The sequence below is a fragment of the Cyprinus carpio genome, chromosome B3 (genome assembly GCF_018340385.1).
Source record: "Cyprinus carpio isolate SPL01 chromosome B3, ASM1834038v1, whole genome shotgun sequence".
Classification (NCBI taxonomy): Eukaryota; Metazoa; Chordata; class Actinopteri; order Cypriniformes; family Cyprinidae; genus Cyprinus; species Cyprinus carpio.
The window spans coordinates 30,217,409-30,241,455 of NC_056599.1; the positions used below are offsets into that span (position 1 = coordinate 30,217,409).

At 35.0% G+C, this 24,047-nt stretch overlaps 1 long non-coding RNA gene across 1 annotated transcript; it reads right to left on the reverse strand.

Annotated features, from left to right (window-relative positions):
* Nucleotides 1–216: 216 nt before the first annotated feature.
* Nucleotides 217–21,007, reverse strand: LOC109060197. Its single transcript, XR_002012704.2, has 2 exons — nt 20,644–21,007; nt 217–967 (listed from the first exon to the last, which is right to left on the reverse strand). It is a non-coding gene; the product is annotated as an uncharacterized LOC109060197 (long non-coding RNA).
* Between the last annotated feature and the right edge of the window lie 3,040 nt (nt 21,008–24,047).

The window sequence follows — 24,047 nt, forward strand, 5'->3', positions numbered from 1 at the left end:
TTTTGTCAATTATTTTAGAATTATCATGCACGCAGCTTTTATGTTCTCATACTAATTGATTGGAAGATTTATACTTAAAATTCATTTGCCACACTGCGGGAGCATTTAAAATGAACATGTAAAGGCAAAAGAGTGATTAAGATGGTAAATGGTGACCAATCACAGGACCTAAAATATTCGCTCTCCCTTATATATTAAAAAAATCAGGGATGCTGCTATTTTATTTTATTTTATTTTATTTTATTTTATTTTATTTTATATTTTTCAAAATGAATATTTATAATTTTTATACTGTGCAATATTATGTGGTGAGGATTCATGTGTAATATAATCTTTTTTCAATATACAGTAGTTACAGTATAGTAAACTAATTCCAATTATGACCACAAGCGTTATTTCTACATGACTTGATTGTTAAAAATTACTTCCGTTGATTCTTAAATAATATTTTGGTCTTGAATAAATCCTTTTAATTGAGCAGATTTTTTACCAAATTAAACACTTTTAAAGTATGGTGATCATGTAGGAGATAAGAGTTTGAATCTGGCTTGCACACTTTCCTGTTCCTGTTATGCAATCTTTCTGCTCATTATTTCCTGTCTTTTATATAATTTCCTTTAAATGGATGAGAATGGTGTGATTTATATGCAGCACCTGTAAATATTTGATTAAAAGAAATATAAGTAAAAGAAGAAATGCTGTTGTAATCCCTACCTAGTGATTTGTGGGAAAATGCATTATGTACAAAATACAATGTGTATAGCAAGATTATAGTTCACATGCTTCACATTCAAGGCAGAAAACATACTAATACAGAAACCAGGAACAGAGTACGGAAGCAACAACAACAATGGGAAATGGTTGCAAGCACTGGTCTCTCGTCTTGACGTGTCTTAATGGTTATACAGGAAGTGAGCTCTCGATGATCCAGTGAAAACAGGACATCCTCTGTCCAATAGGGAGGCTCCTGAAAAACACAACAGATGAGGATAACATGATGGGATAATTCAGAGCCTTTTGGTTGTTTACATGTGTTGGAAGGAGACATATGTTAGTAGATACAGACCAGTGTGACCTGTCAGACCTTTGACCTCCACGCTTTCACCTGTGACCTCAGCTGACCTCTCGGCCTCCACCCCCTCGCTTCGAGTGGAGCAGTGCGGTGCAGTGCGAGGGTGAGGTCGGGTTTAGATGGAGAAATGACTTCTACAGTATAGCTATTCTCACAGACTGATATCATCAACCACAGCTGTTCATTACGTCCTTCACTGAGAACAACCCAGCCCCCCCCCCCCACCCCCCCCACCCCCCACCGCCCCCCCCCCCCACGATCATTTCTCTTGCAAACATCGTTTTCTTGCATTATTGGTTTATTGATCTGCATGTAAACCCTTGAACTGGGTTATTACTCTGCTTTACAAAGGCAACGCAACTGCAATGCTAAAATGAATAATAATGGCTTTAGTGTTGTGATTGTAGTTTGGGCTGTTTAATATTAATTTTCATGCTCCGTTTACTGTGAATCTGATCACAGTTGAGCCAAACCTGTTTGTCACAGGACAAACCAAAGTCTATTTTTTTTCTTCTGAGAAGAGGGTGATAGGGGAAATGTTTGTTGAAATATTTATATTGCATAAAAATATAAAATAAAAATTGTTGTTAATAATAATATTAATAATAATAATAGATTAGATGATGATGATTATTATTATTATTTTAAAATGTTTGTAATGTAAAATGTCATAAATGTGTATTTTTCCTGTTTAAACTTTAAATTTATTTTGAATTTTAAAATGAAAATTTGAATTAATTTTATTTACATAAATAATAATAAATTAAATAATTCTGTTACATTTAAACAACAACAGGTTAGATAATGATGATGACTTATTGTTATTATTATATTATATTTTAAAATGTATGTAGTGTAAAATGTCATAAATGTGTATTTTTTTCCTGTTTAAACCTTACATTTATTTTGAATTTTAAAATAAAATTTTGAATTAAATTTAAATATATAAATTATAATAAATTATTTAATTTTATATTACATTTAAACAACAACAACAACAATAATAATAGTTTAGTTAGTGATTGATTTTTTTTTTATATTTTTTTTTGTATTTTTGTGTTGTATGTTGTAATTGTTTTGTTTTTTCTGTTTAAACTTTAAATTAATTTTTAGTTTTAAAATTAAAATTATTTTTTGAGTTTTAAAATTGATAACAATAAGAATAATAAAAATTATAATAATAATAAATTGCTTCAAAAATTCATTCTAAATACTGATTGGAAATCATCACCATTAGTCAAAAACAAAACAAAAACAAAAACTTGTATTTGCAGCCCTATTTTTCTGTTCAGGTTTCTACATCTAAAATTACTTTTAATCATCAGTAGAATTTTAAAAATCCAAATAGTTTTTACACATTTAAAATACTTGTTATTTTTTCATTTCTTTTATTATTATTGATATTAAGCATAAAAAGTATGGAAAACCCTGAGACCTGTTTTCTTTGTTGCCACATTTTACCTTTGCATTGCAGTATAATAACCCAAACACACTCGAGTGATTCATGAGGGGTTCGTGTTGTTGTGTCCAGAAGTCCTTATCAGGTTCATAGCAAGAATAAGTGGCAGTGCTGGAAAATAGTTTTTGTGTGTGTAAACAGACACACAGCAGCAGAACTGGGTCGTTTGATGATAAACTCTGTTACTGTGTAAATCTGTTGTCAGTCTACAGCTTCATTCAGCAGCAAAATTAATGTGTAAATATGCATATCTCGCTGCTGTTACATCACAGCGGGACTTTGGGGCTCTGTTTGTGTGCGTGTGGGTGAGATTTATTCGGCTTGTACTCTGGTGCTTCATTATTGCCGAGCATCCGAGAGCGCGGGATCTCCAAACAATTTATGACAGACACCTTTATTGGCCCCTGTAAAATAAAAGCCAGGAGAAAAAAAGATTAATCATTTCTCTCTCCATCTATCATTCGGGCCCCGGAACGCCCCATTAAAAAGGGCCGCAGTTTTACAGCGTTTTAAACGGGCATATGTCTGGTCACCATTGGTATTCAGCTGTGAGGGCAGCTTTAGGACCCTGCGCTCCAGCTCCGCTATCTAAATGAAAGGTTGGCGGTCTCGGCAGCTTTGCCCATCTGGGTTTATATCATTGCGCGTTGTTTAATTGTGCCACTAAATAATGCCCATGTATTATTTAATAGGCTGTTATTGGGTTTTTAATTGGCAGGCCAGGAGGCACTTCATTCTCAGAGAGTGCATTAAAAAACACGGGAATCGGCCGGTTATCTGCGTTAACTGGTGAGGTGGGTTTGTGTCGAGGTGTCAGGTGTGTGTGGGTGTGTGTGCGTGCACGCGCTCTGCAGGGGTTTCATTTTCCACTGTAATATGGCTATTTGTTTAGACTAGTTCCAGTGGTCGTAACGCTGCTGAAATATGGTTTGAATTGAAAACATTAATACGAGTGCAATCCGATACAGAGTTTTATGTGATCATGCTTTTCAAGACATCCCGTAAAATGCTTCTAGATAAAAAAAAAAAAAAAAAAAAAAATAAAAAAAAAAACGTGTGATGGAAACTGCAAATTTAAAAAAAAAAAATCACTTAATTCGAAAAAAGTTTTTACACTCGACACTGGTTTTTTTTGATTTTTGACTTGTGAGAGTTAGGGTTAATGGTAGTTGGAGATGGATTTACATTTTAAGTTTGTATTTGCACATCTAAAGTCATGTGACTTTGCGCATAATTTGACCGATCTTGTTGCACTGCATCGGTAATGTTGCTATGGTCATTCTGAGATGCCTGAGCAAAGTCTGGTGTCAAAGTATTTCTGTATAATTGCCTCCCAGAACTGTCTTACACGACTGCGTTCCCAAACAAGTGATTTGTTATATATGAACATAATTGTATTAGATGGCTTGTCCTACTTTTCTTAGCGATATTTAGTGGCAGTTTATCAGGAAGTAACGATTTTTGTTCTCTTTGACTCGTTGAATGGAAACGGTGCTTATTCGCAAATGGTACCTATATGAAAAATTCCAGTTTTGCGCATAAGTTAAATTCGCGACATAGCTACGGGCTGCACCCGAAATCGCAGACTTCCCTACATTACTGTATGTAAACAGAGTAGTTCATTCAAATTAAAAGAGTAGTCAAAAAGTCTCTGGATGTCCTACTGTTTCTGGTGAGAATCTTAAATGTGCATCTGATGGATACTTTACCATCCCATGAGGCCACGGGAGAGGATTTGCGAATGGCAGTGTCGTAACGCAACTGGTACAGTAGGCCACATGACAAAGACAACATGACGAAGGTAGTGCATCGAGGTTAAATTCATACTGTACACACTCATACTATACAGAACAATCTTTTTTTTACCGCCACTAAAAGACGTACATACTCACAGAGTATATGATTTCGTACACAAGCCATCAGTTAAGCCTCAGTCAGTAGAGGGCACTATTCTGATTCAACTCAAATGGAGCAATGAGATTAGCACATTAGCCTCATGTTGACCGCAAACATTTCTGCACAGTTTTACAATGCTGTGTGCCCTAAATATTTTAAATAAAGTGTTAAAATGGCTTTTTGCAGCAGATATTGCAATCAGTATAACCTTGTTTGGATCATACTAAACATAATAATAAAGAGTAATGGTTTTAAAGTGCTTACCTTTTTGCCACTAACATTATTGCTAAATTTGTAGTCAGTATTGTGTGGTTTTCGCATCATAACAAATGTCCTTCATAAATTCAGCAACTGGTTGGAGGTCAGAGTGTTTATTTGATGAATCCCAGTCAATATTAAGTAATGAGTTTTGTGGCTATGTTGAATGAAGTGTGAACAACAATTTCAGCGTTTAAGGTCAGTTTTGTAGCGTTGTGTTTCTAAACTACCACTGCTGAATCTTCAGCGCCACGGCAAAAGAGATCATATTTGTGAATCATGAGTTTGCTGTGTCTATATAACATGCAATGCAATAAAAAGACAGTGTACCATGAAATAATGGCATCTTTCTATTGAGTTGTCCTTATGAGCTGTACTTAAAAATGTGCAACCGATTCATGAACAAATGACTCTTGTGAAGTGGTACTTTTTAGTAAATCAGACACATAGCCAGTGTAGCAAAATAACTTAATGAATGAACTGGATTTTATAACAAATAGTTAAAAAGAAATGTTCAGTTTCTGCAGAAGCAGCCACTTTGAGATACATCTGCAATGAAAGCGACTAGACATAGCTAACATGCACACTTAGACACATAGAAGCGGAGGACAAAGATAATTAGGATGTTCATATTGAAACACACTCGCACACAATCACATACTGTATATACACCCGAGTTGTCAGAGAGGTTCACACAAGCACACACAATCCCTGATTAATTAGACCACTCATGCTGGCACACCACTTGATTTGCACACCTACTCAACCCCCTCAACACACACGCATACATAGTGTGCTGTCAGCATCTGAGGCTCTGATTTACATAAACCCACTCAGGGGACTAACGGCATCGTCTCTAATTGAGCTTCAAGTCAATCAGAGGCTAGTCAGGGGACGTGAAGTGATTTAACATCACGGTTAGATACAACCACAAAGTCACACGCTTTAAAATAGCACTGTTTATCAGCACAGGAGCAAATGATGGTATCTTCAAAATGTCAACAACAAATCAGCTCGTTTCATTTAAAAATGGATAAACCGAATAAAAACTTGAGTTTTGTGAGATATAGGAAAAAGGAAAAGAAAATACTTTATTTAATAATCTGGAAATTTGCTTCCAATAATGAAATTTGTTACCAAAAGGGAGAAGGAAAGGAAATTTTTAGTTGCTCTTATATGTGTGTGTTTTTTTCTGTTTTTTTATTCCTATATACACACACACACACACACACACACACACACACACACACACGTTACACTATCTATATAATTATTCAATCTATTTTTATTATTTTATTTTATTATTATTTATTTTTTTTTTATTTTTTAAATTTTTTATTATTGTTTTTTTTTTTCTCCAATAAAAAATATAAAAAAATATATTTAATATAGAAAATACACACACACTAACACACTATTTATGAATTTAATTTAGAAAAAAAAGATTTATAATGTCATGTTTTATGTCAGAGATTTAATTTTTATTATATATAACAGATTTAATATCATTTTTTAATATTTTATCCAATAAAAAAAGTATTTAAAATATAGTAAATATACAGTAGTTGTAGTAAATATATATATATTTATTTATTTAGTTAGAAAAAAAAGAGAAAGATGACAGTTGTTGACTTGGTCAAGAGAGTATAGAGAGATAAAATGAATAAAAACTGTAAAAATAATTTTTAAAAGGTAGTTGTTGTTTTGTTTTGTTTTTTTACTTTTTCCCTTATTGGCAAAACACAGTTTGAGACATTATTGAGATCTCCTCTGAAACTTTAGATAAATTTTGCAATGACCTGGGTCTTTTTTTCCCCCTGTTTGCTCTCCATTAAATAATTCTTCCTTTAAATGCTCAGATAAAACCTACACGTGTGTGTTTTCAGACAAACAACTTTGTCATTGTACCTGTATGATTTTTGTAGTTGTAACGAGATGAACAATGACTACCACATTCAACAAACCTTAACAGTCTCCCACAGAAGTCTATCTCCTTTGAGACGCTACACAAAGCTGTGACAGTAAAGTGTGTGTGTGTGTGTGTGTGTGTGTGTGTGTGTGTGTGTGTGTGTGTGTGTGTGTGTGTGTGTGAGACAGACCTCCGCATCTAGTACTTTTTAGCTGGGCTGTATAATTCCCCTGTGTGTCTGCAAAGCCATTTGATACAATATTTAGACAGTAGGCAGCATATGTCTTTTTGTAACACTAGACACTAAAAATGTGCCCTTTACAACTCTAGTTAAAATTAATGAGCTGGTTAAATGTCTTCAGGTATAAACTGTAAAAGTGTGTGTAAGTGTGTGTGGAGTGAGATGAAGTGGGTGAGAGGGGAGGTATGGAGACAATGGCGTCTGCGCGGCGTTACGTGCTCCTCTCTCTGACGTTCCTTTCACTCCCTTCGTTCACGGAAGCTCATCTATTCTTCCCGCGGGGGTCACCCGGAGGTCGCCGACATGGAAGGGTAACTGCAAGGTCACGAGCCCGTCTCTCTACCGGGGTACAAATAAACCCTTAGCACTCACAGCGTATGGGCGCTCAAATGTCTGAATCATTTTAAAACCACACAAAAAAAATGCTTTCCATAAAAATAAATCACTTGGAAATCGTTTTCGGCCTGGGCAATTACCATATTTCACTCATAATTGTACAACTCCTATGGTCAGATAATTGTGGGCACTCTCTCAGTCGGGCCGTCTTCCTGTCTGTTACGCTTCCTCCGAACCCAAATGCCGAGTCCCGACTCTCTCTACCTTCTCGCGCTCATCACTTAGACCAGGTAAACATGCGGCGTTCAATACATACACAATATCTGCGTGTAACATGAACACCGCTGGCGTCGCGATTAGGCCGTCTGGAGACTCGCTGCGCCGCCTGTCCGTCAAATTGCAGCGGGGTCCCACTCTGAGGAGTGCAATTGATTTAAGAGAGCCCTCTAGGTCCAGTGTGCATTTTCATCAAAACAGCAGAATCGATGCTAAGCAGATTTAGATCTTCGTCGCTGGCTATATTTCAGCTAGCGCCCTCACTAATGCTGACGTGTCCGAGGCGGCCATTATTACCCGCCATTAGCATTACTGTCGCCGCTGTTACAAATTCAGCTGTTCCACCCAATTTAAATTCAGCTGAAGGAAGTGTGTGTGTGTGTGAGAGAGAGAGAGAGAGAGAGAAACAGTGGGGAGGTAGTCAGGTTTGGACGGGGAAGACAGAGGTATGTGAGCTGCAGGAAGCGTGAGGGATGACTGCATTAGCATAGCGTGGGCTAATGCAGCGGCTCAAGGATGTGTGCGGTCCTCACCCACATGAACTTGATATTTAGTTGTTGTGATGTTGTAAATTGGCATTTCTGTAGGTAGAATTCATCTTAATTTTTTTTACATTTTTGTTGGGTGACACACAGAGTTACAAATTTGTTTTGTTTTGAAATTTAGCCACTACAGCTATCCGAAGAAGCAGAAAACACACACACACACACACACACACACACACACACACACACACACACACACACACACACACACACACACACACACACACACACACACATATATATATATATATTTAAAACAGATTTTTATTTTTATTTTGATATTGATTAATATATAATTCCTAGTCATTCCTAAATTCACTTGTAACATTTAAAGTCATTGATTTTAATGTTTGTCGTAAATGTTTATAATAACAATATAGTAAAGAATTAGAAGTAGCGAATTAAAAAAAAAAAATTCTGAACAACGTGAACATAGTCACTGGTATTGCCCAGGATATTTATATCAGTGCATCTCTATTTCTATTAAACACTGATTTGGCAAGTAATTTCCAGAACGTTCAAGACGTGCCATTTTAATTTATTATGATTTGCTATTGTCAGCATTCATACATACAGTACATACAGACATAATTTTAAAAGAACAGTATGATTCCTAAAGCTTTTACACTACTTCAAGAACATGATGTATAAATTTATTGTCATTTTACAGGAGTATCACTAACTGTAGGAACTACAATATTTTATATTTATATCTAAAACTGAGGTTAACAGTTTTTTTTGTTAGGGTTTTCTACAAAGACCTAATATTGAGGCTAGAAAATGACTTTCAAGGGATGTTTGTCTCTAGAAATGAGCCCTTTTGTGATGGTGCTTATGAGAGATTATAAAGAGGAAAGTTATAGTGGCTGAGATATTACATGCAGTCTGTTACCTATATGTGACTTGCAAAGTCATGACCTGTGGCTACTTTTTTTGCATTCCACAGTAAAACATTTTAGCTATTAGAATTTTAGAAATGCGTTAAGTGTTCTATCAGCAACATAAGAATCTTACGAGGTAATATATGCGTACATCTAAGTTGTCATTTCAATAGAATTCATTGTGGCAACTCTAAGAAAGAATAAGAACAGTGCATTTAAAATAAGTAAAAGATCCACTCTGTAAAAATGTGTATATATATGTATATTTATTTCACATGCACTGAAGTATTTTACTGTGGTACATTAAGATTACATTTATGCATACAATTACATTTCTGCTCCATTTATGGTAACTTTGCCTCTAGTGTGACTCACAGGAAGATGCATATGGTTGTGATAGAGCAAGAAGTTACTCTGTTATGTAGGTAAACTGCTCTGTAGTGATAAACTTACTATATTGTGTTTTTGAAATGTATTGACCAATCAGAATCCAGAACCTGTCCTACCTCTGTTTTTATAATTGGTCTTATTTGATAAAAGAGCAATAAATGTCCACAGGTTGTGCTCTATTGCTTCAATAGCGAAAAAAAAATCATATTCATGCTCTGAAACTGAAATATGGTGCATTTGTGTTCATGTACAGTATGTGTGTACACAGGATGTGATTTACAGTTCAGGAGAGGATGTGGAAACCCCCCTCCTTCATACTAGCCTCTTTGTACCCTCATTTTTACAGATCAGATCTGATCCCCTCCTTCACTCCCACTTAAGGTTTGCCTACTTTTTCATCCTTGATCCCTGAGCCTCCTCCTTATCTCTTTATACCATTCCTTCTCTCCTGTTTTCACTCTCCCTTCACTTTTTTAATTTCAAACCCAGCCCTGAGGTTAGTACTCTTATCTTTCTCTATCCGTCTTCCAGCAGCCTTTAGTTGGCTAGTTGTCGTCTCACAGGAAGTGCGAGGCAGGGCCGTGACCCCTGGATGAACTCTGTTGGTGAGGTGAAACAGAAGGCCGCTGGGGGGAGGGCAGTTGCCAGGTTGCTCGTTAGGGACATGTGATCTGGCTGATGGGGCCACCCCACACACATCTCTCCTCATTAATGGAGGTGGCTGCTGTCACACACACATGTACACACGGAACACTGTATAGGGAGGATCGGGCAAATATTCGGGTGAGAAGAGGGAGGTGATTTGTAGATAACAACATGGCAAAAGATTTGTATAACAAAAAAGAGAGGAACTCTATGCAAAGGAACTAAACGAAAGTGAAAAATAAAGAGCTGTAATGCTGAAACATCCGTTCTGAACATTTAAATGTATGCATGTGGCAGATGCTCAATGCAAATGTGTTTGCAAATATGTAGTAGTATATTCTAATATGTATCAGTACTGTTTCTGGTTTGAAGTTAATGTATTAATTTATATTCAGTTTAAATCCTAAAATAAATTCAGTAAGTATTGAATTTTTTATTATAAAGGATTTATTCACTATCACTCATTATTTTATTTATTCTCTTTATTATCAATAATAATAATAATATATCTATTATAAGTTATATAATAATTGTGTGTGTGTGTGTATAATAACTTTTAATTTTTTAATAGGAATTAGTTTATTATTTGATTTATTTTAATTTATTATCATAAGTACTACTGATCTTGTTGTTGATGTTATGATTAATAATAACTATTGTTTTATTTTTTTTATATTTTTTGTTTTTATGATTAATAGCAACAATATTTTCCATGCTTTAATGTAAAATCACACAAAACCATTACATATGAAAGTTTAACGGTCTGTAATATTTTATCATAATCATAGTTTTAATCATAGCCATTTTATCACAGTTATGTGATAACTTTGTTATTACTATAGTTTATAGTTTTTGTTATTATGAACAGTAATAATAATAATAAAACAGCTACAACATAACAACAACAATAATAATGATGATGATTATTATTATCTATTTATTTTTTGTTTACAATTTGTCACAATTGAGTATTTTAATGTATCATAATTACTGATGTTAAATCACAGCACAGTTACATGTGAGTTTTATATTTCTGTCATTTTGCTTGTGTGAGGAATAAAAACCCTACATTACAATTATGTGATAACTTGCTATAAATCATGACTTTAGTGTATGACGTAGAGATAATTTCCAGAAGTGAATAATTGTATTAAAGGTACAAAACCCCATTTTTTGCAGTCTAAAATAATCAAGTTAATTTACTTTGTATGTAGCAAAGAGTTAAATTGGTGCCTTTGAAAATGACCATACTGTATGTAACAGATCTTAATGGGGAAATTTAATTAATTAGGAAGGGTGTCCCCAGGATGCAGTCATGAGGAATTGTGGGATGTCAAAAAAGGACATTAGTCTCTTCTAATGGAAACAGAAAACCAAATCATTCCACACTCTGAGTTTAAATGAAGTGTCCATGTAATCAGATTGAAGGAGAGGTCACTTGGTCCCCCCTCTCCGAGCGTGATCGATAATTATACAGGTTGGGCTGCTGACGGCTACAGGAGAATACAGACGGCCCTGGTTTTCAATTGCAAAAGTAGTTTACAGGTTTACAACAGTAGTGAATTGAAACTTTTCTGCTTTAGAAAAGTTAGAAAGCTGCTGAAATTCTGTGTTTTTACTTGTTTATTTAACACACAAATGAACACAAATCAATTTATCATAAAATCAGAGTCATAAACACACATAAAACATGCATCCATTTGTATTTAACCAGTATTTCACCAATGGCTTTTACAGAAGTCGGGGTTTTCCTACAGAATGTACATATGTGTGATGAAATGAAGTGTAATATGCTGTGAATGTGCTGAATGTGTGTAAACGGTTCATAGTGTTTTGTTTGTGTTTTTTTTTGTGTGTGTGTGTGTGTTGGGGGGCGGAGAATGTGAAAGAAAGAGAATTGGGGTTTAGCCAAGCTTGCTACGTTTGATCGGGACGCTGAAAAGAATTTACGGCCTGGTGGATTGGGTGTCGCTTGGTTAGTGTGTGTGTGTGTGTGTGTGTGTGTAAGAGAAAAGGCTCCCCTCTGACCATGCTCGGCACTGGGCCGAGAGCTCCCTAAATCTCTGCCTACAGATTTATGGTCATCCCATTCACACGAGTAACCAGAAACACAATCACTATCACAATCACCATCAGCCTACACACACACACAGAGCAGCCAGCTGATGCTGAGCTCGCCTCAGCTGAATCAACTATTCAGGAGGAATTAAAAAAGCACACACAGACACACTAAATCACTCCGACTTGCACACACATACACACACACACACTCGCCGCCATGTGTGGTTGGGAGAGAGAATCAGGAACGCATGAAAAGAGGATAAGGACTGAAACGGAGCATTTCTATCCAAATTACTCCATGTTATTTATTGCAGCAATTACTCTCAGACGTCTGTGTGCCTCTTCATTTGAAACGATTGTAAAAATATATCAATAGTGGCTCAAAGAGCAGAGGCAGTCTCTCTGAGATCAGCTGCTGAACAGACATCGCTCACATGGCACAAGAGTCGGCCCACGGAGCACTGATCTTTGGGAGGCCAGGTGTCTTTATTCATTTTTGTTTACTGTGTTTTTACCATGTGACGTTGTGTACTGTAGAGACATTTTAATGATTAGGATGTGACATGATATCATTATATATTGAGAAAAAAAGTTTGATAAAAAAAAAGAATCTTAACCCCACCCCCCAAAGCATCCAGAAATTCAATTATACAGGCAAAGTTGTTATACAAAGGCTAAGACAGACATATCAACATATTTTCACGTACAAAAGTGAACACACATTAATCAGTAGAGTGAGAGGTACTTGTTGCCTGTGCCGATATTTGGTTATTTTCCTGAAACTGTATAAACAAATCCCAAATGTTATGACAGTCCTTTAGTTTGCCCTTTATACTGTAAGTTATTCTTTCCAATGCAATATAATGTGCCAAATCTTTCATCCAGTGGTCAGTGGATGGACCTTCTATTTTATTTCAGTAGAACACTATCAAACTTCTTGCAATAACTAAACAAATGTCTATAATTTTAGTGTGATGACCTGTAAATGATAAACTTACAGGAAATACACCCAAAGCACACATTTCAGGGGTAACTGGTTTTGAAATAATTGAGGAAATTAGTGTTATCACTTTTTTGCCAGAATGTCTTGATCACCTCACATTCCCAGATACAGTGAAAGAAGTTTTTCAGGTGTTACATAAGTACGCATTACCCAGTTGTATTGGATCAGTTTAAATCTAGTATTAATTGTCAAATTCTGGGCTTTAACACACATCTGGCTCCATTCTAAATCTGAAAAGTCATATTGTAAATCTATACCCCAAGCAACTGCCTTGGATTCCAATGATGCTTTAGAGCTGTTAACAAATTTGCAATAAAATAATGAAATTTGATTTGTACTAAGATCCTCACAAACATAAGCAAATGTTTAATATCATCCGATATCGAATATAGTATTGATATATCATGCATCCATATACTTATATCTTTTTAAGTAGTTTTTTAAGGACATTTTTGCTATCCTCAAACAGGCCTTGCCAACTGTATTTTTCTTATACAGCCAATCTATATAGCCACTAAACAATATTTTATTGTATTTTTACTGACATTTACATTTAGTCATTTAGCAGACGCTTTTATCCAAAGTGACTTACAAATGAGGACAATGGAAGCAATCAAAACTAACAAAAGAGCAACGATATGTAAGTGCAAATGACAAGTCTTGGTATGCTTTTAATAATAGCTTATATTTGAATAAGTGTGGCTGTGAAGGTGACGTTGTCCACAGGGAATGCTTTCGGTGCAAAATGACCCAGTTTGAGGTCAGAGGTCAGGCAGCTGTACTTCCTTTTGCTGGACAATGTCACGCATCTTTCCAGATCCTCTAATTGGCTCCCTACCGAGAACTGCCTTTCTCTCTCTCTCACACACACATAGAAACTCACACCTCTCCTGAACTCTGGGAAAACAGCCACTAGCACGGATTCAAAATGGCTGAAGGGAAAAGACAACAGCACAGCAACGAGATGCAAACTCTCCTTCCCCCATCTCTCCTTCAATACGTGATCGTAAATTCCTCTTCCTTTCTTTGCCTTCCTTTCTCTTGTGTGTGTGTTTTTTTTTCTGTCACACACAAACACACACATGCAAACTTGTAGACATATCCTTGTTGTGATTGCTCTTTCACATCCCATTTATAATTAGTTTACCCTCCTGACAAACACTTTGTTGGCATTTTTTAGGTTTTAAATAAGACTTTTTGTATTTTTTTAATATATATATATATCTATATATATAATAAGATATATATATATATATATCATTATATATATATATATTGCTTTGTACGAACATTGTCACAAGGTAATTTGGTATGTATTCATTCTTTAGAAAGCCATAGATTCATGTTTGTTTATATATAATTGGGAAATGAATATGTGAGTGCATATATTTGGACCACACTGTGCTGTGATTTTCATATACATACAGTGAACTCACTTTAGCAGTACATACTATATAGCAGATCTCTGCTAATTGATTGTTATATCATCAAAAATATATACTAAAATTTTAAAAATGATAAATATAGCATACTGTACATTACCTGCGTACATAAAGTATGATCACATAAAGCAGTATATATAGCAAGTCTTGGCTGTGATTGTTTATATATTGAAAAATGTGAACTGTATTATTGCATATCTATATGGAAAGTTGTATATACAGTATATTTTACCCAACTTTATCTTAATACATACTGTAAACTTATGCAAAGCAATATATATTATATAGCAAATCTCAATTGCTTGACATTATTTCATCACAAAATATAACTATATTATCGCCTAGCTCTTTATATAAAGTTGTATATATATATAAGTACAACTATATTATTTGCTTGATATTTTTTTATAGTTGTATATAACTAAACTATATTATCGCCTAGCTCTTTATATAAAGTTGTATATATATTTTAGTCTGTATTATTGCAAAGTACATCTAAATGGACTTTTTAGTTTGTCGCACAGTGTAACTATATTATCGTCCATTTGGATATATAATTGTCTGAATTTATCCACATTCATACAGTTTACTTGCGTAAAGGATACATAATCTTAACTGCTTAATTTTTTTTATTTCATCACAAATTATAACTATATTATTGCCCAGCTCTAATCTGCTAAATGTGACTATAATGCATTACATATAATGCAACATTATTATTTTATGTAAAGCGGCTTTGAGTTTTTTTTAAAGAAAAAAATACATATGGTTACGTTTAACTTTAATCAACCAATATTTGAAGACGATTTAATGGTATAATTGAATGTTGTAAAGGCATGAACAGACAACCGCTCTCTGCAATATATCATCAAGTAAACCATTGTCATAGTTCATCCTTTTCACCTTGGCACTTTCTTGTGTTTATGGGTGGTTGAAGCTAAAAATAAACAGTTTTTACAGACTATGCAAACGGTGATAATAGTGCATTACAATTCCAGCGGTGCTCTTGAAATCTTCTGTCCTCAAACAGGCAGTGTTGAGCTTCATAATCATTGTCTTGTTTCAGAACAGGCCATTCAAAAATGGAATATTACAGCATGTCGAATCACACAAAATCTTTTCTTTACATTTATTTTTAACAGTTTACGCCCAAATCCCTCATTTCGGTTCAGGGGTTTAAAGATGTGGGGAGGTATTTACACTCTGGGAACACTCTGGAGGCATTGTAATTTATACGTGTGGAGACATTTTATTCCTCTTTGGATTTTGAAAGGGCCTTTGTGGAAAGTATGGCATGGAGAAATTAGCAGTGTGTGAAAAGAGAGCCTGGTTTTCCATAGTTTAAACAAAACAAACAAAAAATAAATGTTGAAATCAGCCTTAAATTACCAAGTGTGTGGAAACTCATTTGGCCAGGAATGGTTTTGGGCAGAGCCCGGCACTGAAAGGACAAGAGTGGAAAGTTTTTCTCGGCGAAGCGTAATTAGCAAGCCAAGACACAAACATTTCATCACGCTGTGCTGTTTCTTCTCCTCTGTCTGCCTGACTGACTCACTCTCTCTCTCATTTACACCGACACATGCTTTCCGTCCATTTTAAGAACACACCCAGAACCCAAAAGGAAAGTGCACCGCTTAATCCGTCTGTCTCTCTCTCGCACTTACTCCCTAGATGGTCATAAAGATGAAACGCCCAGCTCTCGAAGCTTCATAATAGCATGTCATTTTGAGTCCGACACTGTTTGGCTAAGCCACTGCGTTAACCACTCTCTAACTTCATATAACAAAGGGCGATGAGATAAAGTACACGTCAATTGTACACGTCAATGTCTGTGCAATATTAAATATTGGGAATTGTTATGTATATGTATGCGTGGCTGTGATTCTTCTTCTCAGGAAAAATTTGGAAACAGAGCTTTTTATTTAATAGCCATCTCTCACATCCGAGAAAAGCGTGAGAGAGAGAAATGGAAGTGCTGTAATGTGTTTACGCATAGCAAAATTGTGACCACAAAAGCTGAAATCCACAAATAAGGGAATGTTTATTGGGCCAAATTGTATGTTCAATGTGTTTATGAGATTATTATAGAAACAAATCGCCTGTAAAAAAACAATGGATGGGTTTATGTGATTTATCTCGGGTATCTGTGATGACTTTATGTGTCTGCGTGGAAACAGTGTGAGCTTCTGCTGATGGCTTCATCACAGCTAATGCACATATGAGACTTCCTCCTTCCTCTCGAGCAGCTCGATGAAGAGCAAGGTGAAAAATATGACGTGCGAGAGAGGAAAACCAGCTTTGACGAAGTGAGATGAGAAGTTCACAGCTGGGGTGAAAGACTCATGAAAAATACTCGTAAACAGACGTGAGTGGAACCATAAAGCAGCAAGATGTTGTGGCTGTAGCTCTGCGTAGACTAGGACAGATGTTGACCCCCCCCACCCACCCCATCATAGGTGGGTAATTAGACCCAAATCACCACACTCTCAGGTGGAATCGCATCATTTCAAGGGGAGACGGCGGGGGGCTAACTGAATCATCCCATTTAATATGACCACGGAACCTCTCTTTGTTTGCCTCCTTTTCTGGCTTTTATTTGTTGAGAGTGGTGACAGAAGGTGAGCTTGTTAAAGTTATTGTCTGAGTGCAGGTGGAAGTTTGTTTTTTGCTGAGGGGTGTGGCTGATGTCCTTTTGAAGTCTATTTAAATTGAATTAGAAATGTGGACATCAAATGTTGAAACGAAGAACCAACATTACCATACAGTTTAGAAACAAACAAATAATTGCAGTGAAAACAACTAGCTGGAAAAACACATGTATAAATGCAAATATGCCACATTTTCAGAACTAAAGTGAATATGGTAAATACGCTATCATAAATAATATGAGTATAATAAATAGTATGATATATATATATATATATATATAACACACACACACACACACACACACACACACACACACACATCATATCATTTATTCTGAGTATATATGATATATATATATATATACTCATATATATATCATATGTGTGTATGTATGTATGTATCATGTTTTATTATATATGTATCAAAGAAGGCTGTGGAAATAAATCGGCATTAATCCTTTTGATCTATTATTTAAAAAAATCACAAAATCTATCCTTTCATTGGAGACTAAGACTTTAAAATGGGGGAAATATCATTATGAAATAAATGTTTGTCTGTAATACACTTTGGACACAATTAACGGCACCCTTTTATTCAATAATTTTTGAAACCTTCATTTGGCATAATAACAGCTCTGATTTTTCTCCTGTAATGGCTGATGAGGTTAGAAATCACCTGACAAGAGATCAGAGACGATTCCTTCATCCAGAATCTCTCCAGATCCCTCAGATTCACTGCTCCATGATGGTGCTTCTCCTCTTCAGTTCACCACACTCATTTTCTATAGGGTTCAGGTCAGAGGACTGCAATGGCTATAGCAGAAGCTTGGTTTTGTGCCCAGTGACCCATTTCTGTGTTGTTTTTAAGGTTTGTTTTTGGATTATTGTCCAGTTGGAAGATCCAAACATGACCCATTATAAGAGTCAGTCAATTTTTGATTTTTTTATCTTTTGCTAATAAGCTAATTTTTTTAGTTACATCTGAGCATAGAAGCCAGTCCCATCTGAAGTTCCAGTCGTGACTGACAACTGAATATGCTGGAGATTGTTTTTTGGTGAAAGCATTTTCTTTTCTTGATAATTTTTTCTTGAAGCCCTCCCAAACAACATGTGCTGATGTAGGTGCTGTTTGATCATTTTTTTTAAAGGTTTTCTGACCCCAAAACTCAACCTTTTTCTGCAGTTCTGTTCCTTGAAGAGTCTTTGGCCACTCAAACTCTCCTTTTCACTGTGCATTAGGACGATATAGACACACATCCTCTTGCAGGCAGATTCATAACATTTTCTGTTGATTGGAAATTCTTAATTATTGCCCTGATGGTGGAAATGGGGATTTTCACTGCTCTAGCTCTTTTCTGAAAGCCACTTTCTAATTTGTGAAGCTCAATTATCTTTTGGTGCACATCAGAAATATATTCTTAGGTTTTTCTCATTGTGATGGATGATTAATTTGGAATTTGGCCTTTGTTTTCCTTCCTACTTATATCAAAATTGTGAATATGAACGGGAATATATTTCAGATATATTTTACTCATAAGAATTTCTAGGGGTACCAGTAATTGTGTCCAACATGTATTTGAGAAAAAAAACATTTATTTCATAATGCTGTTTCCCCCCCATTTTAAATTCTTATTCTCCAATGAAAGGTTAGATTTTTGTGAATTTTTTAAATAAAAGGATTAACAATGCAGATTTATTTTGACAGCCTTCTTTGATCATATTTACAAAGGGTACCAACAATTCAGACGACGTGTGTATATTATTTTTACATTTAAGATATTTATATTAAGTCTTATATATCATATAACTATGATAAATGCATTAACGTATGTAAATATGATAGATATTTAGAAATTTCTATATGTATTTGAAAGTATAAAATTTCTATTTGTATTGTTTTATCAATTTATAAATAATAAATGATTATAATAAACATATCTCAAATATATTATTCATCATATATTATTATAGACATTTGTTATGATACTGTTTATCATATATATAATATAAATGTATGTAGTTATAAAAAAATTAAAAAAAACCTCTAATATTACTTTTTTGTGTGTGTTAACACAAGCAGTTAAGTACAAAAGCTGAAACACTTGGATATACTGTATATGGTCCAGTGAACACTCTCTAGTGCATGATACACAGTCTGTTCCTGGGGTCTGGAATACGTGTTTACATTAGTGAGAATCCGCCCTAATGGGCCATCCATACCTTAAATGTGATCTCAGTTGAAGATTGTTGCTCTCCATGGTACCATGCATCAAGTTAACCCAGTAAAATACTGTCAGTCATTGAGCCGAGCTCTTATCAGCTCTAATGCCATTCAGAGGAGCCAGCATTGAATGTGCAGTGAATGTCCATGCTCTGTGCTCCGAGTCACACGGGCTGACGCTTTCCAAACACTTCACAAAAGGGTGCAGACCATGTATCTTTGATTCAGTTCGGCTCTCAGCTGGCTCCAGAAACTTGTACCTCAGATATAAGCCAAAAGTAATCTCAGATCTCAAAGACGACTCAGTTCTTTGTGGAACAGGAGCATTTATTAGCTTTTAGAAGGCTTTTCAGTAACATTTGGTTTATACAGAGGGATTGTAGTCTTTGCCTGCAGAATATTTTACCGTTCATTGATGTTGCTAATACCAGTTAAGTTAAGTTGGAGGAAAAAGATCTATCACTTGCCCATACCTGCCTGGAGATGGAGGATACACCCCTGAAATTCAGTTCTCTTTTTCATTGTCAACATTATAAATCACAAGACTGTTTGACTTCTGCATTACTGAACTTTGTGAAAGAACAAGCGCCATACACGGTGACTTACAGAGATGTTTATATATAAACATTAAAGAGAAATGTGTTTTAGAAAGATGGTCGGCGTCTTTGATTACCTTGTCTTCTTTAAACTTTGTATAAAAAGAGGGGTTGAAGTTGAGTTTAAAACAAAGTAAATTACTATAGTGACATGCACATTTAGTACAAATAATTTTTGGGGAGGCAATTTTAATTTCCACTTTAAGTATCATGTGTTTTTTTTTATTTTTATTTTAATATATTATTTTCATGTATTAAAATCATTACGAAACCATTATCGAAAACAGAAAAATACAGAAATTCCATAAAATTAAAGTATATATACCTATATAATATATTTGAAAATCTTTCTACAGATAAGGAAAACATTTCTGACTTATGTGATCTCATATAAACTCTTACATGAAGGTTAAAGAATAAAATCTGAATAAATATAAAACAAATACTTGTTAATTTATAATGCAATGTATAGATATGTAGCAATATTAATTTTGAATTTGGAAACACGTATAGGCTTCACTTATCAGCAGGCCATAAACCCCAAACCTAAATGAGAGAGGATCAGCAAAGATCTCCTGTGTCAATAAAACAAACTACACTATTGCTATTCATAAATTATCTCCCTCACCAACAGGATTATATCGTCATATTAAATAACAGACCTCAGCAATTACAGAGTTTAGCTGAGTCAGTCCGACCTGTGCTGATTTTAAGTTGTTGATGTCCGTTTAAGGCGAGCTGTATGGATGACGGACCACACTTACCAAATAACAGAAGCACTTTCCTCCTCCGGTGAAACGCGAGCTCTGGAACGCGTGCGAGGCGATCGATTCCTCTTCTCTTCTCTTCTCTTCTCTTCTCTTCTCTTCTCTTCTCTTCTCTTCTCTTCTCTTCTCTTCTCTTCTCTTCTCTTCTCTTCTCTTCTCTTCTCTTCTCTTCTCTTCGGGTTTTTTCTTTCACTCGAGGAGTGGAGAAAGTTTTTCAGCAGTCGCTCGATAAGGAGGAAAAAAGACCTTGACATCAGTTCCCCTCGTCCGCGGTCTCAGCGCCCCTCGCGAGCCCCCCTCCTCACGGAAATCACGACTTCTCTTCAGCTCTCTGGCCTTCGCTTCCCTGTCGCTGTTTATGTTGGACACTGTCAAATCAGCAGGTTTAGCACATTTACTGATATTGTACTACTTCGTTTCTTTTTCTTTTCCTTTTACTTTTTTTCTATGTTGAAAGGAGAAAATAGTCAGACAAAAAATGGATTGATAGGCTACATATAGTTAGTCTATATTAATTATGCACAAGGTTTATTTCTTAGCTACTGTTCTTGATTTCCACTGATGCCGTTTTAGTATTATTCCTAACGTATACTAAGGGTCGATGACAAGTGCAAGCTTTTTTAGAAAATTTGTTTTTATATCCATGTCGAACACTTTTTGGAAAAAACGTTTGACCATTTGCTTTAAAAAAGAAAAGAAAAAAAGCTCTTAAAATGTAAACTGTTGTAAACGTGTAAAAGTTAAGCTATTTTTCTTTTGCCACTTGTCCAGTTTAGGTCAAATATTTTCTTAAAGTCACGAGGGTCTGAAGGTGTCTTCTCTGTTTTATTGGTTTCTTGTCACATGACAACAAAATAGCTTCCTGCACGGTTACGCTGCAGTGACTTCAATTTTACGGGAATCGTTTTTCAAATAGGCTATTATATATATATATATATATATATATATATATATATTATATATATATCTATATATATATATATATATATATATATATATATAAGCGATCCACTGGTTTATTTATTTATTTTTGTATTTATTTATTTATTTTTGCCAAACTAATTAAGCTGACGGTTTTCCAGGAGATATAAGCGATCCACTGGTTTATTTATTTATTTTTGTATTTATTTATTTATTTTTGCTATATATATATTACTTTAAGCCCAACGAAAAACATATTTTTTAATAAACAAAATTTAAAACAAACATAAATATTTTGTAAGAAATAAATATATTTTTTTACTGTAAATTACTGCTTACTTGATTGATCCAATATACAAGAATTTAGCCTACTTGTTTTGTGGAAATAAATCATTATGAATAATGAAAAGCATTTTGCTGCTTTTAGCAGATTTGAACGGAAGATACTGACCTCGAATCAATTCTCATTTAGATATGTAAATAAAATTCAGGATCATTTCGGAAAATTGTTTTCATCATCCTGCGTGACTTTGGAACAACGTCAGACAAGCAATAATGGTATTTATGTTTTCGAGTGAATTTAAATGAACATGTCCTGCAGTTAGGAGAATGACGAGTGTAAATTCTAGCCTCATTTCAACAAAAAATCCCGTGCTGTAAGTGCTTTGTCTGACAATAATTGAACGTTATGCACTCTCTATCGCCGTTTGGGCAATAATTAGCCAGTCTTTTAGTTTTATGAGACACACGTTTAAAGATAATTCCCACTATAAAGTAGACTGATCGGTTTTTATATCGTTTCTGCGCTTCTGTTATGCTTGATTTTTCACTTTCAAATAGTGAAGGTAAATACTTAAAATGATATCTCTCCTGCATGATAACACTAATCGACACGTAGCAGTGATGGAGAAGCAATTGCCTAAAGAAAGTTTTGGCTTCACGTTAGGCCTGGATCTATCTCTGCGGTGTCAATCTCTCTTAATCAAAGAGTGTAAAATTATAACCTAATTCTGCACTTTGCAGATTGATGTCACTCACACAGACGTATCAAAATGTTTTTTTTTTCTTTCATGAACGTAAATTTTTTTACATTTATCTGGCTTTCATACTGATTTTTTTGCTGTTTAACGGATGAACGATTTTATAGCTATTTTTTTTTTTTTGTTTTCTATTTTTTACTATTTGAGCTGATTGCAAACTAATTTAAAATAGCCTAGTAAAGTCACCAAAAACATTTTCAAACCATTAAAACTAATAAAATAAAAAAATAAAAGATTTAGATACACAGTTATTTGCATTAAAAGTAGCCTGTGTTATCCACGTAGGCCTAAAATAAACGACGCGGATTAAATTGTTAATCTCTCTAGGAACATCCATGACGTCAAGCTCATTATCTATAAATCTGCAACAGTTGGAGCTCAGTAGTCATTTAAAATAATAATAAAAAAAAGTTTCATTGGTTTCAGTGCCTGTTCTTACAGTAAACCGCACATAAATAAATTGAGAATTCACTACGACTTGAGAGGAAAAGTTTTGTCGTCGTCGCTGACTGTAATTTATAGTGAAGGTGAGAAGATATCTCGATGAACTGAGTGATCAAACACAGACAGTAGTCTGTACGAGGCCTACTGTAACTCAAAAAGACTTATTTATAACGTCGTCGATCAGCAGCGCAAAAGATCCGGACGCGTGACATTTGTCGGAAACAATAAATCAACATCGCGTCTGGGTGATAATTAGGGAATATCAAAAAAGAAGAGCTAAGAGAGTTCTTGATGAATTGACATTCCAGATTTCTGAGGGCTAAAATATTTATGAGTCCCTAATGAAGCCGAAGGGTAAAATATGTTTTGGAGTGTGTTCATGGCGGAGCATCAACTTTGACTCAAACAACGTTGCGGATTATAAAATGTCCAATTTTAATGTCGTCTTCGTTCTTCTGGAGATAGGAAATAATTAATTTCGTAGATCTGTGGGTGTTTTTTTTTAGCTGAGAGATCGTCTGTTCACTAAGCAGCGTTCTCTCTTGAGGGTTTGATGTGAACTAAACGAACAGCAGGTGGCGCAGTTGAGACCGGAGCCTGGCAGTGGTGATATTGGAGGACCTCAGCTCAGTCTTTCTCTTGGGAAATGACACTTGTGAAATTCTGACACAGTGAAAATAACAGAATTGTGCACGCCACAGTTTTCAAAAGCAATCGGCAGCGAACATCTAAGAGATTAGGCCTATTCCATTTCCTTATCTGTTTATCGACTAGTAGGCTAATAAAACTAAAAGTAAATAGTCAGAATTAGAAATGTTTGATTTATAATAGATGCCTTCTTTCACTGATTTAATCTTTAACACATCATCAGTTCCTAAAACGGTTAAATCGCATCTGTTCTTAGACTATGTGTGTCAGCATTTTGAGAAAAATACAGCCTAATTCCCCTGAGTGTAAATTAGGCGGTTTAAGGGCATGTAAATTAATTTTAATAAA